At 43.6% G+C, this 6,026-nt stretch overlaps 1 protein-coding gene across 11 annotated transcripts in view; it reads left to right on the top strand.

Annotated features, from left to right (window-relative positions):
• Window positions 1-6,026, top strand: part of AOPEP (aminopeptidase O (putative)) — a 389,108-nt gene that overhangs the window by 748 nt on the left and 382,334 nt on the right. For 9 of the 11 annotated variants that reach the window (XM_077817471.1, XM_077817470.1, XM_077817481.1 and 6 more), the window contains exon 2: window positions 729-793. The exons of the other annotated variants lie outside the window; for them this stretch is intronic. The gene's annotated coding sequence lies outside the window, so the exon portion shown is untranslated. The remainder of the gene's footprint in view (window positions 1-728; window positions 794-6,026) is intronic. 11 annotated transcript variants of the gene reach the window in all.

Below are 6,026 nucleotides of genomic sequence, written 5' to 3'. Positions count from 1 at the left end.
CGTGCTCCAGCCCCCCACTCATCTCCTCCGGGAGCTGGGCCCTTTCCCCTTCCCTTCTCATCCACTCTCCCCGCAACATCTCAGCCTCCCTCCTGTCCCTGGGGCTTTGCTTTGCTCTGCTCTCCTCATTGCGCTGAATCGCTGCTCAGGGCCCAGGAGCCCCTAGAGAGGATGGGTTAAATATTGGAGATAAACTTATCCCCACTCACCTTCCCCAGCATACAGACACATGCATGGGTGGATATGTGGGAAAGCAATTGGTTAGTATATTCAAATTGAAGCACTTTTGGGGTGGGGGGTATGTAGGGTGACCAGATAGCAAGTGTAAAAAATCAGGATAGGGAGTCAGAGGTAATAGGTGCCTATATAAGAAAAAGCCCCCAAAATCGGGACTGTCCCTATAAAATCGGGACATCTGGTCACCCTAGGGGTATGCGATAGGTTGTTGCGTCATCTTCCCCTACAGAAAACCACCTTTAACTTTAATGGCATTAATAGAGAACAAGTGGAGATACTTCTACTGCACCAAAAAAAATCTAGATACAGCACATGACTGCTGCAAAATCCTAAATCTAGCATATGGATCCTGCTGGATCTTGGCAGTTTTTAGCCCCAAACTGTAAATTGTGCAATCTAAAAAGAAAACAAATGTTGCCTCTCTTACTTCACTAGAAAAATATACTACATTAAATACAATTTAGCTGAAACATGCTGATTTCTTTCCCTAGACCTGAAAAAGAGTGAAAGCTCGAAAGCTTGTACCTTGCACCAGTAGAAGTTGGTTCAATAAAAGGTATTACCTCCTCTACCTTGCCTTTATTAAAATTAAGGGAACTTCAGAATTATACAGAATGGAAAAAAGGAATGATATTGACTGATGGGTTGGGTTTATGGTGTTTTTTCCTAATGGCAGTGGAAGCAATGAAAGGGATTAAGTGGGGGAGCAAAGACTGATTAGACAGGTGTCAGGTTTGGCTTCCTTTCCTATATAGATGGCATCTAAGATGAACTACTTTGACCTGAACAGAAAACATGCTGGTTTTTCCTCCTGGCTAGTCTTTAAGGCAAGCTGGGCAACCATCCAGGTCACTAACATTTTGGGCTAGCAACATTTTCTGAGAGATCAACCTTTGGCATCAGCAGGACATCTGGTTCACTCAGTTACTTTTATCTCCATTGCTCCATTCCAAGGACGCCTTGAGCTTTCATGCTTAAGGGCTATCTGAAATGATTTCAACATAGCTTGAGCACTAAAAGCCTCAACAATTGTAGAGCTGAGTAAAGACAGCTGTATGGAAATGAAACCATAAAGAATATGAAGAATAGATGGGGAGTGGAAGAGACAGGAAGAATGTGTGACAAAAATCATGAGAGTGAAGAAAGAGGCTTGTTACAGCCACTTTTGGGGTGCCAGTATAGTTCAGTGAATGATTTTTTGATTTACCTCTTTGGAAACAGCGAAGCAGGTCTCCCATATGTTTGGCCTGGAACTCTCTTTCCGTTCTTCTTTCCTTTGTCCTAGCTTCCTTCCTCTCCCCCTGAATGGAGTGAAATCTGTCTTCTGGCCAGCCACCCTTCCCTGGAACCTGTGCTTTGGGGATGGGACCTAGAGAATGGGTTTTTCATGCCAAATGGCTTCCTTGAGCAGTATAACTCCTTTCAGAGTCGCAGAACCCCATGAAATGTAATGCCTTAGTTGGCTACCTGTCTAATTTACTTTTAATACCGGTTTTTTTTTGAGCTGCAAGGCCTGATATTTGATTGCTAAATATGGTTCTTGATCATAGCCAGAATAAGTTGATCTGGTGAATGCTTAATGAACTGGCCATAGTTCTGAAAAGGGGGTCTTAAAAATCCTGCCTTGCTGACAGTATAACTTAACAGAACCACCACATGCACTAGAGCTGCATCTGCAACTCATATAGATGTAGCTCAGAGAATAATACTTGCAGCCAGATTAAGAGACTAGTTGGTTCAGTGGATGAAACAAGCTTCATTCCCCAAATAAACTGCAGAACTAACCTACCGAAATACCATTATTGAAGGTACTCCGGTGCCATCATGATGTCAAATTACTACACAAACTGCTGATACCCAGTAAAAAGAAAAAGGAAAGAAATAAACTGTTTAAGGCTATGTCTACACTAGCACTTTTGTCGGTCAGGAGTGTGACTCGAACCCCTCCCTCCTGACAAAGGTTTAATCGACAAAAAGTGCTGGTGTAAACAGCACTGTGTCGTCCGAGAGCATCTCTCACCAACATAGAGCAGCTACACAGGAGACCTTACAGCTGCAGCAGTACAGGTCCCTCAAATAATGGGTGATATGTGTATATAGACACCTATCAGCCCTTGGCTCAAAGAAGAAATTTTGTATATAAGTCAGGGTTGACACTATTCACAGTTTTTAAATATCAACAGTCCTATCTGTGGCACTTTCTAGACAGTCAATATAAATAATGAAGTATTGGAGTGATATGATTCGATTAGCTCAAGACCATGAGTAAAAATATTCTGCTGCATTCCAAATAAGCTGCAAATTTTCGAGGAGCTCTGTTGAAAGCTATACTCCAAGGGGAATGGAATGACAATAAGCTAAACTCATCATCAGGAGGGCAAGTGTTGCTATGGTAAGGTTGTCAGAGGCTAAACAAGGGCTGAACCTACACAGGTTGCATAACAAGAAAAAAAATTTTTTTTCGAACCACATTCAACCTGATCTTTTTGTGCCATTGAAAAGGCGTGGTCAGAAGCAATACCAACATTTGTAACCTGACTCATTACCTCCAAACAAATCTTTGCAGTAATAAGCAACATGATTCAAAAGAGAGCCTCTTCATAACAAGTTTCTACACAGCAATAAGATTTCTGAGTTCTATAAGGTTCACAGTGACTCAGCAAGCTGGTACTTTTCATGGGGACTGCATATTGTGCATCAGACTTTAAACTTTTGTTTAGCAAAAATAAGTCTCTGGGCCTTGTGATAGCAGAGAAAACTCCCCAAATTTAAACCAAGATAGTAATATCTGAGTGTACAGACAGGCCAAAACATTAATTGCAAGAGAGGTGTGAACTGTCCTACCAAGTAGCAGACCTATAATTTCAAAGGAGTTAATGATGAACCTTGGTGATGACATTTTAAATGTCAACATGAGCTATTTCACTGCTAATCAAAGTGCTCAAGAAACATGCTCATATAATACAGAACTGCACAATTTTATTTTTGCATCTCAAGTGGATGTTATTTGGGAGACTACTTTTTCCCTTCAAGTCTCATCCTTTCATATATACATTGAATTAACAAAGTGAGAGAGGGAGAGAGAAATCTCTGAGAAATGCTGCAGTTTGGTCACTTCACAATGATGACAATTGTTCATTAACACCAACTGACTGGTATCTAAGGTTTAATGTGAACCATACTGAATGGCAATTCCAGACACATCAGCAATCTCTGGTCAGTTGTATGAAAAGCTGCTGTGAGAACCAGCAGGACCTAAATTACCAATTGATCTTGATATAAAACTCTCAGGGAAGGTCATTCATCACATGGCCAAGCACAGGCTCAAGTCCAAATGTGCAAATCTCATACTGGAATCTCTGCAGGATGCCATTGGTGTCAAGTGCACATAGAATTGAGGGTAAAAATCTTCAAAAGTGGGCGCACATTTCTGCATGCAAAGACTTCATGTACAAACTTCCACGGGTAAGTGCACATGGGAGTCTTTGGATGCCTATTTTGGGCATTGTCAAAGTGCACACACACTTGCGAAGTTTCGTCTTTTTATAGCCATTGTCTTGATCTCCAGAATGGGATATTTGAAACACTGGTAATCAGTCAGCATGCTAGTATCAAAAGATTCCTGAAAATAAGGGTGGACCTCAATGTGTTTACAAGTGATTGGTAGCCTCCATTTGCTAAGGGGTTGATTAAAGCCTTAATAATGTATGGCAGCCACACTACTTGCTTTAAACAACAAAGAAGGTTAGACTCATAATTATGAATATGAAGGATCACAGAAGATCATGAATATCCTCCTCTGAACTGACCAGGAACATTCTGGGAACCAGTGAGTCTCAGTAAAAAGGTCCAGAGAAATCACCACGCCATGCCAGTGCACCTTATTTGTGATGAATGTGGCAAATGCTTCAATAACTAGCTGAAGGAGCTATCACCAGTGTGATGCAGTCTGGATTAATCAGACTGTGCATTATCCAAAAAAGTTCAGACAGCAGTACTATGGTTTAGGATAAGTAACTTCTTTTAACCTCATTGATAACACTCTGTGTATCTTCCTAAACTCTGAGTGAAATTGTGGCCCCATTGAAGTCAATGGCAAAACTCCCATAACTTCAGTGAGGCCCAAATTTCATCACTTGTATTTAAGAACATACTGCAGGTAGTTCTCCAGTTATCTAATCTCCAACAGTTTCAACTCCCACAGTTTATTAGGACAACATAGAAAGAGGGAAAGAAGAGGTACAGGAAAATTAGCAGTAATACTAAATAAAATGCTTGTCTGTTCTCTTCCAAACTGTCGACATGATGGGTGTGCATCCATCTGGCTTTTCATGTTTCACTTAGATTGTTATTGAACAATATCTAACATATGCATATGTTAAAGTAAAAGAACTCCCAAGTTTATAAGTGTTATGGGATTAAGTGGTTCCTCTGACAGTATTTATACATATTCTGGTCAAGAGAATGACAAACTGATAGGTCAGTGGTTATCAATTGGTTGATCACAGTCAACTGTTCGATCCTGGAGACTCATGATCTCCAGTTGTGGCAGGGCTGCCGCCAAGGCAGGCTCCCTGCCTCCCCTGGCCCCATGCCGCTCCAGGAAGCGCCGAGCATACCCCCACAGCCCTTTGGGGAGGGGAGGGGCAGGGGTCTCTGCACACTTCTCCTGCCTGCACTCACTGCCCCCCTCAGCTCCCATTGGCTAGGAATGGAGAACTGTGGCCAATGGGAGCCGCAGGGGCGGTGCCTGCAGAGGGGCACGTTGGCACCTTCCGGGAGCGGCATGGGGCTGGGGCAGGCAGGGAGCGTGCCTTAGTCCTGCTGCACCACCAATCGGGAGCCACCCCAGCCCTGAGCCCCCTCCCAGAGTCAGCACCTCAAACCCCCTCCTACACCCTGAACCTCCTCCTGAACCCCAAGCCCTTGCCCCAGCCCATACCCCCCTTCCAGAGCCAGTACCCTACACCCCCTCCTGCACCCCAACACTCTGCCACAACCCAGAGCCCCCTCCGGCACCCAAATGCTGTCTCAGAGCTTGCATCCCCTCCTGCACCCCAACACTCTGCCCCAGGCTCAGCCTGGAGCCCCCTCCCACACTGCAAATAACTTGGCCCCAGCCCAGAGCCTGCACCCCCTCCCGAACCCCAACCCCCTGCCCCAGCCCGTTGAAAGTGAGTGAGAGTGGAGGAGAGCGGGCGATGGAGAGAGGGGGGATGGAGTGAGCGGGGCGGGGCCTTGGGAAAAGGGAGGGGAAGATCCTGAGTTGCACTTCAATTCAAAAAGTGATCTTGTGTGTAAAAAGGTTGGAGACCACTGAGACAGGTGAAGTGGAATGACAAAGGAAACATTTGGAGTCTACTGCAGAGGTGTTTGCACTGGCCAAAGTGTCATGAGATTTTCAAAATATAAGACAAGCTTTTTATTCTAATCTTTATAAATCAGACATACAGCTATATTGAAGACATGCAGTTACACCACTATAAAAGCAGTGTAAGTGAGATCAGAACTGGCACTGTGTGTTATGAAGAATTCTCTTCAGAAATCAGTAAGTTAAACATTTATTGAAAACAAGCTGTGGTATTGGGAGAGAAAAGTCAGTTCTGCTTGATTAAACATTGCTGAATGAGTGCACTTCTATATTACAAAAAAAACCCCACAATGTTGTTTGGGAACAGATGGTGGTTCAGCCAACTGTGGTCATTAGGAAGAGTTATACCTTTACTTATCATATACATTTTGACAGGTTTCTGTGCTTTCTCTTTGCTTCATGTGCTGCCCCTATGTCT

The sequence above is a fragment of the Eretmochelys imbricata genome, chromosome 5, assembly GCF_965152235.1.
Source record: "Eretmochelys imbricata isolate rEreImb1 chromosome 5, rEreImb1.hap1, whole genome shotgun sequence".
NCBI classification, from domain to species: Eukaryota; Metazoa; Chordata; order Testudines; family Cheloniidae; genus Eretmochelys; species Eretmochelys imbricata.
The sequence above is the reverse complement of the archived record's forward strand: the minus strand, read 5'-3'. Positions and strand labels throughout refer to the sequence as shown.